Genomic DNA, 12,144 nt, shown 5'->3' with positions numbered 1-12,144 from the left:
AGCTACAAAATTATTAGAACTATTAGCAGTTAAATGTTTTAACATAGAGGAAATACACGATACCTGAGCTGATAACGAAGTGAGAGAGTCAACTTCATGAACTCCGGCTACATGTCTTCCTGAAGCTGTTCGATTTGTTGGTCATTGATAGTAATTACTCGCAATCCTCTCGATGACCTCATAAGCCTCATTCATGAAAGCATCTACCATCAATCTTTTATGTGCATTGAGACCATTATAGAATGTCTCCAACTAGATACAATGAGGAATCCCATGATGAGGACACTTAAGAAGTAACTCCTTGAATCGCTCCCAAGCCTCATACAAAGACTCTTCATCCAATTGTTGGAAAGTTGTGATCTTGTTCCTCAACTTAGCGTTTTTTCTGGGTGAATACTTAACCAAATAACTCTCCGCTAATTCTTGCCATGTAGATATGGAACTTAGTTGCAATGAATTGAGCCATGCTCATGCTCGATCTCGCAACGAGTACAGAAACAACTTCAACCTCAGTGCATCTTCAGTCACACCAGCTAGCTTGAATGAATCACTCACCTCCATAAACAATCAAAGGTGGAGATGTGGATCTTCAGTGGGCATACCACTAAATTGGCCCACCGTTTGTAGCATTTGAAACATCACTGGTTTCAATTCAAACTGGGTTGCCTCAATATCTGGCCTTCTAATTCTTGGGTTTAGCTCACTGAAAAGTGGCACAGCATATTGGCTGATGCATCGATCCCTATCATCGGCAATGAGGATAGGATTTTGTACACGATCGGCTTCATTACCTTGGTCTTGATTCTGTTTTCCAAGGTCTATCTCGACTTGTCTTTGAAGCTATTCGTTCACATCTTCTTTGTCTGAAAGTTTTCTTAATTTTAGGGTCTATAGGGAGTAAATCGATAATTCGATCTATGCTCATAAACACATGAGAAGATCACAAAAAATAAAAAAGAATAAGTTAATAATGTTAGGAATAAATTAAATTGAAAATAAATAATTTCACGAAAAAAATGACTATGGCAACTGTTGACAATCCTCGGCAATGGCGCCAAAAACTTGTAACGCTGGGGTTTGTGCAAGTGTACACAGTCGTTATCAAGTAATAAGTAAGTATCGAGTTATCGTCTTCATAGGGATTGTATTTGTGCTAAGTCACTTAATTTGTAAAATTATATTAACAATTTGGTAAATAAAAAATACAATATAGTTGAGAAGTGGTGATTAAAATATATTAAACTAAATGCAATGATCCCTAATGCAAATTATCCTAAGTACGCAAACTATATGAATGAAATAGATTTTAGTAAAATTAAACACAATTTGCAACAATTATAACATAAATAAACTAGGACAATTACTTTAATTAAACTCAATTTATTATCAACATGCTTAATAACATTCAGAAAAACATTCCATGGCAACTCGATCTTTCATGAGTTTGGAAACCACATTAAGTCCTTTCGAAACCCTTTACTTAGTATATACGCATTTTACTGATCCTTATTTACTAAGGGATTCTTAGCATTCGTGTGAGGTAACAGAGACGTGTTAGGTTTGAAACAATTTAATCACACAAATCTAAAAACAATGCAGATAACAGAGCTTGGTTAGAGTTGTTATGCAACCTACAATTTAATCGGGTTAGGATCTAAATTGAGCATGCACATTTCAATTATGCGTCCTTTAGTCATCATCTGGTTAGGATCGTTCAGCTAATTCATGTGTATTTCAATCACGTATGAACGAAATACAAACTTGATTTTAATTGAAAACACGATCGATTGAGGCACAAACATTATAAGCATGAATCAAATAAATATTATTTAATCGAAATAATCATCCTAGCTTAAATAAAAATAAGCTATCATTGTTGTAAACAATAACAAAGAACACATAGCAATCATCTTTATATTAAATTAAAGAAAATAAAGATTAAACCCAATTCAGAGTGGTTGTCACCCAAGACTCAGACTGACGAGGCTCATTCGCTTCTTTGCTGATGGCTCTCTAAGGTGGCTGACCAAGGGTACTTTTAGAGGCTTAATTGCTAAAATCCTTATGCAAGGCTGATGAAGGGGAAAGGTAGCTAAAAGATTTGAGAGAATGATGAATGAGTGAGAGATGATGGGATGAGGGATGATTGAAAAAGTGAGAAATGAACTCTTATTTATAGGTAAGGCAAGGGAGCTAGTTTGCTAAAAATAGGAGTGTCCATTCTTTGAAACTTCCTCCAAGAGTGGCTGGCCATGAATTGAGGAAAGGTGGCTGATCTTTCCTTAATTTTTGGTCAATTTGAGTGTCACAAAACCTCAGGATTAAGACTCGGTCATTAGCAAATCTTCGAGAAAATCTCCAATTTATTTAACTCTTCAAGGACTTTGTATAATTAAACCAAAAAATGGTTTATGAAATCCAAGTGTAGCCAAAAATTGGGTTGACTTGGTCCCCAATTTGGACGGTTTTGCAATTAGAAGAAAACTCTTAGACCTGTCCAAAAATAGTAGATAGTTTAGAGGACCAAATAATATAATTCACAATTAATCAATTTACTTAATTAATTAAAACCCAATTTCTTAATGAAATATTAAAAATGAATTATTAAATATAACTTTATATTTTATTATTTAATTTAATCATGTATGGTCCACTTTATAGCTTAAAAATATAATATGCTCAAATTAATATAAAATAAGCCATTTTATGCATGAATACTATATAATAAAGTATAAAATCACATTTTAATAATTTATATGTCCTAATTTCATATTTTCACATATTTCATTAATTTATTAAACAATTACTTGGTTTTAACAACAAATTTAAGTAAAAAGGTGATGAATTATATAGGAAAAATCCTATATATTTTTCAGTTTAGAATAAACCAAATGGCATGCGCCTAAATGCAAATGTACCGTATGAGCAGGTGAATACTATCTTGTGCTGATCTTTCGGTGCTACTGTAATCTGATTATACCCCGAGTATCCATTGAAAAAATAGTAATAGTCTCGCCCTACGAGTCTATCCAGCATCTGGTCCAAAAATGGCAAAGGAAAGTGATCTTTCCTAGTTGCCTTGTTCAGCTTCCGATAATCGATGCAAATTCTCCATCCCGTAACCGTTCTAGTCGGTATCAACTTGTTATTCTCATTTTCAATGATCGTGATACCTCCTTTCTTTGGTAGGCACTGGACCAGACTTACCCATGAACTATCTGAGATGGGGTAAATTATGCCCGCATCTAACCACTTGATGATTTTTTTCTTGACTGCGTCCTTCATGATGGGGTTCAGTTTTCATTGTCCATCAATCGTCCATTTTTCGCCATCTTCTAAGATAATCTTGTGCATGCATACAGATGGACTAATTCCGTGAATATCGACTATGGTCCATCCGATAGGCTTCTTGAATTCTTTTAATACCAGGATGAGTTTCTCTTCTTGCTCAGTAGTTAGTTTTGCTGAAACAATCATAGGCAGTGTAGAAGAGTTACCTAAATAAACATATTTCAAATGTGAGGGAATTATCTGCAGTTCTAATTTAGGTGGCTCCTCAATTGACGCTTTTAGTTGGGCATAATTCCTTTTCTCTAACTCCAAAGATTCAAAGCGGGATTGAGGATTAAATCCCTTTTGATTAGCTTCTAACAAAGCTAAGTATTCATCCTCCTCTTCATCATTTAGAGGATCTGATGTCAAAATTTGTTCCAATGGGTCCTTAAGATAATTGAGCTCTTTCTCCACGATTAAATCCTCTAAATCAGACACTGCAAAACAATCATCAATTGTGTCAGGAAATCGCATGGGCTTAAAAACGTTAAATGTTATCTGATCATCCTAAACACGCATAGTAAGCTAGCCCTTCTGCACATCAATAAAGGTCCTTCCGGTTGCTAAGAATGGTCTTCCTAGGATGATTGGCACCTCTTTGTCTACTTCAAAGTCTAGAATCACAAAGTCAGTAGGAAAGATAAATTTGTTTACACGTACCAATACGTCCTCGATTTTTCCTTCTGGATGTGCTAAGGATTGATCTACTAATTGAAGTGTAACCGAAGTAGGTCTAACTTCACCTATCCCCATATTTCTAAATATTGACATGGGCATCAAATTGATACTCGCCCAAGTCACATAGTGCCTTACCACAATATGTTGCTCCAATATTGCAAGGTATTGTAAAACATCCAGGATCCTTCAATTTTGGGGGTAGTTTGTCTTGAAGATATGCACTGCATTCCTTTGTTAGGGCTACCGTCTCAAATTCTCCAAGCCTTCCTTTTTTAAACAGGATATCCTTCATGAATTTGACGTAGTTCGGCATTTGTTCAAGTGCTTCAACCAATGGGATGTTGATATGAAATTGCTTGAGTACGTCTAGGAACTTCTTGAATTTGAATTTCCTGCTTGTGCTTCTGAAGTCTTTGAGGGTAGGGTGGTGGAGGTTTCTTTACTGGAACTGGTTGATTCATTTTCTATGGCAATTTTGCATCGAATGGAGTTATTAGTTGATCAGAATTAGCTGGTTCAGAAGTTACCTTGTCGGATTTTACAGATTCAATTTCCGGTGAAACTGGAATTTCAACACTCGTTGAACTTCCTCTGAGTCTTGAGCGTCAGGTGGCTCCTTCTCAACTTCGAAGGAATTGGGCTGAAGTTTTTCCACTCCTCAATGTTAACACTTTACAATGCTCCTTCCCTAGATTCTTCGGATTCTCTGTATCACTAGGTAAAGCACCTTGTGGTCGGTTTCTAAGTTTAGTTGCAAGCTGGCCCACTTGATTCTACAAATTCCTTAGAGAGACATCATTTTTCGCCATGTATGCCTTCAATAGATTCTCTAGGGTATTGGATGGTTCAGCTTGGGTTGGTTTCTAAGCTTGTTGGGAAAAACTAGGTGGCTGGGTCGATCTAGGTTGGACATAATTGTTACTGGTTCCTGCCCCTTGGTTACTCCAGGAAAAATTCAGGTGGTTTCTCCATGATAGGTTATATAAATTGATTGTAGCCTTTGTCTTCGTCGATTTTGGTTCTGGTTACCCATGTAATACACAGGTTCTGGGTTCGATGGACATTCTTCGAACAAATGTCCTCCCCCACAATAAACACAGGCTACATTTTCAAATTGATTCAGTGGCTGTGCTGCAAAACTATTACACTCATTAGTAGTAAGATTTTTTAACATTGAAGATATTGATGATACTTGAGAAGCGAGTGAAGTAAGAGCGTCTACTTCATGTATTCCAGCGACTCATCTTCCTGAAACTGCTCGATTGGTTGACCATTGATAATTGTTGCTGGCAATCCTCTTAATGATTTCATAAGCCTCATTATAAGACTTAGAAAGGAGAGCACCATTAGCAGAAGTTCCCACTACCATCTACGTGTGAGCATTGAGACCATTACAAAATGTCTTAAGTTGAATGCAATGTGGGATTCCGTGATGAGGGCACTTTCGTAATAATTCTTTGTACCTTTCCAATGCCTCATACAATGGCTCATCACCCATTTGTTGGAAAGCAGTGATCTCGTTCCTCAACTTAGCATGCTTACTAGGCGGGAAATACTTCATAAGGAATTTTTCTGCTAACTCTTGCCATGTTGAAATTGAGTTTGGTGGTAATTAGTTCAACCAAGCTTGAGCTCTATCCCTTAGTGAATATGGGAACAGCTTTAATCGTAATGCATCTTCGTGTACTCCGGCTAACTTGAAAGAACCGCTCACCTCCATAAACGATTTTCGATAGACATTCCACTAAATTGGCCCACTGTCTGAAGCATCAGGAACATGACTGGCTTTAACTCGAACTGTTGTGCCTCAATTTTGGGTCTCCTAATACCTGGATTAAGATCATGAAATACTGGTACGACATACTGTCTCAAATCTATATCCCTATCATCAGCAATAAGGATAGGATTTTGAGCAAGGTTTGCTCCGTTTCCTTGATTCAAATTTTTGAAGTTCATCTCTTCAGTCATTTTCTGACTTGCTTGTCAAAGTTCATTCAATCTCAGGGTCTACAGGGAGTAAATCGATGATTCGATCAATACTCATAAACACCTAAAATAATCATAGAAAAAACTAACTAAGTTAAAATTTGATCAAAAAATAAACCAAAATGCAAAACCAAAATGCAAAACACCTGAAATAATCACAGAAAAATATTTTGTTTGGAGAGGGTGATTAAAAAATAAGATTTTAAACTAAGTAAACTAAATAAATAAATCTCAAATGCACGATTTTTAAATATGATTTTAATCAAGATGACATAATTGTGTTAGATTAATTACATTTCTTAACTTAGAATTATTAAACTCATGTTTATATTGTTACGAATAAGTTCACGGCAACTCGGTAATTTGGTAACTTATGAACATACTCACTGACCAAAATCCATTTATCTCTTGACTATATCCCTATGTCAGTTCAACCGATTAAACAAATCGTAATAGGGAAATATGTTATTGCACATACATACATATTAAATTGAAATAATCTCTTGTACATATCCATATGTCAATTCAAACAATTAACTCGATTTAATAGGCACCTAAAAGACTATGTGAGGTAACACAGTATCCTTACCTTGAAACAGTTTAATCACAATAATCTTGCAAGTTATGCAAGGCAAATGTATCACCAAATAATGTTTCTAATCTAAACCTCAGCTATCTTAGATGATTAAACATGCACTGATTAAGTACTGTGTCCATTAATTACAATTTCAATCCGTTTAAATAATTAATTCATTAGTTACCTAACAATGGTAATGCAAGAATAACTTAGTCATGATTTTGCTTAATCAAGCATCTTACCGAGGCCTATGACAACATAACACAATTTTACTAATTTTAACAAACGAAATGCAATCAACCTAACACGAATTAAATTCAATCTAAATTGATTAAATTAACCATTCCAACAACATAAATATTCATAGATATGTTTAGCATAACAACAACGAAAATTAAAAAGATAGGGAACAAGAATTAAATCCGGTGTTTTTCCGTGGCTTGACTAGTTTTTTCGTTCTTCCTTCTCTGTTGTCCTCGTCGACCAAGGTTGCTATGAAAAATTAATTGCTGCTCAAAATAGCTGATGAATGCCCCTTTCCCAAGAGGAGAAATCCGCAAGAGAGCAAGAGAATTTTGGAATGGAAAAGAAGAGAGAAAGTGGAGAGAAGAGAGGAAAGATGTGAATGCTTGAGGTGTATAATTCATACTAACTTACCTCGATAACTATAGTCGCAAAAGTAGAGTTGGAGACTAATCCAAAGCTTTTATTTTTCCCCGATTTAAGTCCAGTTGTTGCTTATCTTGATCTAAATAAATAATTTCATTCAATTAAGTACTTCAAATAACCTCAAGTATCCAATTCAATCTATAATTCATATTATCATGAAATTACAAAATTATCCTTCCTATTTTAACTTTTTCACAACTTAGTCCTTAAGCTCGTAACTTTAAATGTAACCATTTTAACTTAAACCCATGATAACCGATTCTTCCCTAAGAGTAAATAATTCATACTAACTTACCTCGATAACTATAGTCGCAAAAGTAGAGTTGGAGACTAATCCAAAGCTTTTATTTTTCCCGATTTAAGTCCAGCTTGTTGCTTATCTTGATCTAAATAAATAATTTCATTCAATTAAGTACTTCAAATAACCTCAAGTATCCAATTCAATCTATAATTCATATTATCATGAAATTACAAAATTATCCTTCCTATTTTAACTTTTTCACAACTTAGTCCTTAAGCTCGTAACTTTAAATGTAACCATTTTAACTTAAACCCATGATAACCGATTCTTCCCTAAGAGTAAATAATTCATACTAACTTACCTCGATAACTATAGTCGCAAAAGTAGAGTTGGAGACTAATCCAAAGCTTTTATTTTTCCCGATTTAAGTCCAGCTTGTTGCTTATCTTGATCTAAATAAATAATTTCATTCAATTAAGTACTTCAAATAACCTCAAGTATCCAATTCAATCTATAATTCATATTATCATGAAATTACAAAATTATCCTTCCTATTTTAACTTTTTCACAACTTAGTCCTTAAGCTCGTAACTTTAAATGTAACCATTTTAACTTAAACCCATGATAACCGATTCTTCCCTAAGAGTAAATAATTCATACTAACTTACCTCGATAACTATAGTCGCAAAAGTAGAGTTGGAGACTAATCCAAAGCTTTTATTTTTCCCCATTTAAGTCCGCTTGTTGCTTATCTTGATCTAAATAAATAATTTCATTCAATTAAGTACTTCAAATAACCTCAAGTATTCAATTCAATCTATAATTCATATTATCATGAAATTACAAAATTATCCTTCCTATTTTAACTTTTTCACAACTTAGTCCTTAAGCTCGTAACTTTAAATGTAACCATTTTAACTTAAACCCATGATAACCGATTCTTCCCTAAGAGTAAATAATTCATACTAACTTACCTCGATAACTATAGTCGCAAAAGTAGAGTTGGAGACTAATCCAAAGCTTTTATTTTTCCCCATTTAAGTCCAGCTTGTTGCTTATCTTGATCTAAATAAATAATTTCATTCAATTAAGTACTTCAAATAACCTCAAGTATCCAATTCAATCTATAATTCATATTATCATGAAATTACAAAATTATCCTTCCTATTTTAACTTTTTCACAACTTAGTCCTTAAGCTCGTAACTTTAAATGTAACCATTTTAACTTAAACCCATGATAACCGATTCTTCCCTAAGAGTAAATAATTCATACTAACTTACCTCGATAACTATAGTCGCAAAAGTAGAGTTGGAGACTAATCCAAAGCTTTTATTTTCCCCATTTAAGTCCAGTTGTTGCTTATCTTGATCTAAATAAATAATTTCATTCAATTAAGTACTTCAAATAACCTCAAGTATCCAATTCAATCTATAATTCATATTATCATGAAATTACAAAATTATCCTTCCTATTTTAACTTTTTCACAACTTAGTCCTTAAGCTCGTAACTTTAAATGTAACCATTTTAACTTAAACCCATGATAACCGATTCTTCCCTAAGAGTAAATAATTCATACTAACTTACCTCGATAACTATAGTCGCAAAAGTAGAGTTGGAGACTAATCCAAAGCTTTTATTTTTCCCCATTTAAGTCCAGCTTGTTGCTTATCTTGATCTAAATAAATAATTTCATTCAATTAAGTACTTCAAATAACCTCAAGTATCCAATTCAATCTATAATTCATATTATCATGAAATTACAAAATTATCCTTCCTATTTTAACTTTTTCACAACTTAGTCCTTAAGCTCGTAACTTTAAATGTAACCATTTTAACTTAAACCCATGATAACCGATTCTTCCCTAAGAGTAAATAATTCATACTAACTTACCTCGATAACTATAGTCGCAAAAGTAGAGTTGGAGACTAATCCAAAGCTTTTATTTTTCCCGATTTAAGTCCAGCTTGTTGCTTATCTTGATCTAAATAAATAATTTCATTCAATTAAGTACTTCAAATAACCTCAAGTATCCAATTCAATCTATAATTCATATTATCATGAAATTACAAAATTATCCTTCCTATTTTAACTTTTTCACAACTTAGTCCTTAAGCTCGTAACTTTAAATGTAACCATTTTAACTTAAACCCATGATAACCGATTCTTCCCTAAGAGTAAATAATTCATACGAACTTACCTCGATAACTATAGTCGCAAAAGTAGAGTTGGAGACTAATCCAAAGCTTTTATTTTTCCCCGATTTAAGTCCAGTTGTTGCTTATCTTGATCTAAATAAATAATTTCATTCAATTAAGTACTTCAAATAACCTCAAGTATCCAATTCAATCTATAATTCATATTATCATGAAATTACAAAATTATCCTTCCTATTTTAACTTTTTCACAACTTAGTCCTTAAGCTCGTAACTTTAAATGTAACCATTTTAACTTAAACCCATGATAACCGATTCTTCCCTAAGAGTAAATAATTCATACGAACTTACCTCGATAACTATAGTCGCAAAAGTAGAGTTGGAGACTAATCCAAAGCTTTTATTTTTCCCGATTTAAGTCCAGCTTGTTGCTTATCTTGATCTAAATAAATAATTTCATTCAATTAAGTACTTCAAATAACCTCAAGTATCCAATTCAATCTATAATTCATATTATCATGAAATTACAAAATTATCCTTCCTATTTTAACTTTTTCACAACTTAGTCCTTAAGCTCGTAACTTTAAATGTAACCATTTTAACTTAAACCCATGATAACCGATTCTTCCCTAAGAGTAAATAATTCATACTAACTTACCTCGATAACTATAGTCGCAAAAGTAGAGTTGGAGACTAATCCAAAGCTTTTATTTTCCCCATTTAAGTCCAGCTTGTTGCTTATCTTGATCTAAATAAATAATTTCATTCAATTAAGTACTTCAAATAACCTCAAGTATCCAATTCAATCTATAATTCATATTATCATGAAATTACAAAATTATCCTTCCTATTTTAACTTTTTCACAACTTAGTCCTTAAGCTCGTAACTTTAAATGTAACCATTTTAACTTAAACCCATGATAACCGATTCTTCCCTAAGAGTAAATAATTCATACTAACTTACCTCGATAACTATAGTCGCAAAAGTAGAGTTGGAGACTAATCCAAAGCTTTTATTTTTCCCCGATTTAAGTCCAGTTGTTGCTTATCTTGATCTAAATAAATAATTTCATTCAATTAAGTACTTCAAATAACCTCAAGTATCCAATTCAATCTATAATTCATATTATCATGAAATTACAAAATTATCCTTCCTATTTTAACTTTTTCACAACTTAGTCCTTAAGCTCGTAACTTTAAATGTAACCATTTTAACTTAAACCCATGATAACCGATTCTTCCCTAAGAGTAAATAATTCATACTAACTTACCTCGATAACTATAGTCGCAAAAGTAGAGTTGGAGACTAATCCAAAGCTTTTATTTTTCCCCGATTTAAGTCCAGTTGTTGCTTATCTTGATCTAAATAAATAATTTCATTCAATTAAGTACTTCAAATAACCTCAAGTATCCAATTCAATCTATAATTCATATTATCATGAAATTACAAAATTATCCTTCCTATTTTAACTTTTTCACAACTTAGTCCTTAAGCTCGTAACTTTAAATGTAACCATTTTAACTTAAACCCATGATAACCGATTCTTCCCTAAGAGTAAATAATTCATACGAACTTACCTCGATAACTATAGTCGCAAAAGTAGAGTTGGAGACTAATCCAAAGCTTTTATTTTTCCCCGATTTAAGTCCAGCTTGTTGCTTATCTTGATCTAAATAAATAATTTCATTCAATTAAGTACTTCAAATAACCTCAAGTATCCAATTCAATCTATAATTCATATTATCATGAAATTACAAAATTATCCTTCCTATTTTAACTTTTTCACAACTTAGTCCTTAAGCTCGTAACTTTAAATGTAACCATTTTAACTTAAACCCATGATAACCGATTCTTCCCTAAGAGTAAATAATTCATACTAACTTACCTCGATAACTATAGTCGCAAAAGTAGAGTTGGAGACTAATCCAAAGCTTTTATTTTTCCCCGATTTAAGTCCAGTTGTTGCTTATCTTGATCTAAATAAATAATTTCATTCAATTAAGTACTTCAAATAACCTCAAGTATCCAATTCAATCTATAATTCATATTATCATGAAATTACAAAATTATCCTTCCTATTTTAACTTTTTCACAACTTAGTCCTTAAGCTCGTAACTTTAAATGTAACCATTTTAACTTAAACCCATGATAACCGATTCTTCCCTAAGAGTAAATAATTCATACTAACTTACCTCGATAACTATAGTCGCAAAAGTAGAGTTGGAGACTAATCCAAAGCTTTTATTTTTCCCGATTTAAGTCCAGCTTGTTGCTTATCTTGATCTAAATAAATAATTTCATTCAATTAAGTACTTCAAATAACCTCAAGTATCCAATTCAATCTATAATTCATATTATCATGAAATTACAAAATTATCCTTCCTATTTTAACTTTTTCACAACTTAGTCCTTAAGCTCGTAACTTTAAATGTAACCATTTTAACTTAAACCCATGATAACCGATTCTTCCCTAAGAGTAAATAATTCATACTAACTTACCTCG

At 32.8% G+C, this 12,144-nt stretch overlaps 2 non-coding genes across 2 annotated transcripts; both read left to right on the top strand.

Moving 5' to 3' along the window:
• Positions 1 to 268: 268 nt before the first annotated feature.
• Positions 269 to 375, top strand: LOC128038431 (small nucleolar RNA R71). The gene has a single exon (XR_008193596.1). It is a non-coding gene; the product is annotated as a small nucleolar RNA R71 (small nucleolar RNA).
• Positions 376 to 5,435: 5,060 nt separating this feature from the next.
• Positions 5,436 to 5,542, top strand: LOC128038432 (small nucleolar RNA R71). The gene has a single exon (XR_008193597.1). It is a non-coding gene; the product is annotated as a small nucleolar RNA R71 (small nucleolar RNA).
• The last annotated feature ends 6,602 nt before the right edge of the window (positions 5,543 to 12,144 follow it).

The sequence above is a fragment of the Gossypium raimondii genome, unplaced genomic scaffold (assembly GCF_025698545.1).
Source record: "Gossypium raimondii isolate GPD5lz unplaced genomic scaffold, ASM2569854v1 Contig00282, whole genome shotgun sequence".
Classification (NCBI taxonomy): Eukaryota; Viridiplantae; Streptophyta; class Magnoliopsida; order Malvales; family Malvaceae; genus Gossypium; species Gossypium raimondii.
Note: the sequence above shows the minus strand (reverse complement) of the source record. Positions and strands in the feature narration are given on the sequence as shown.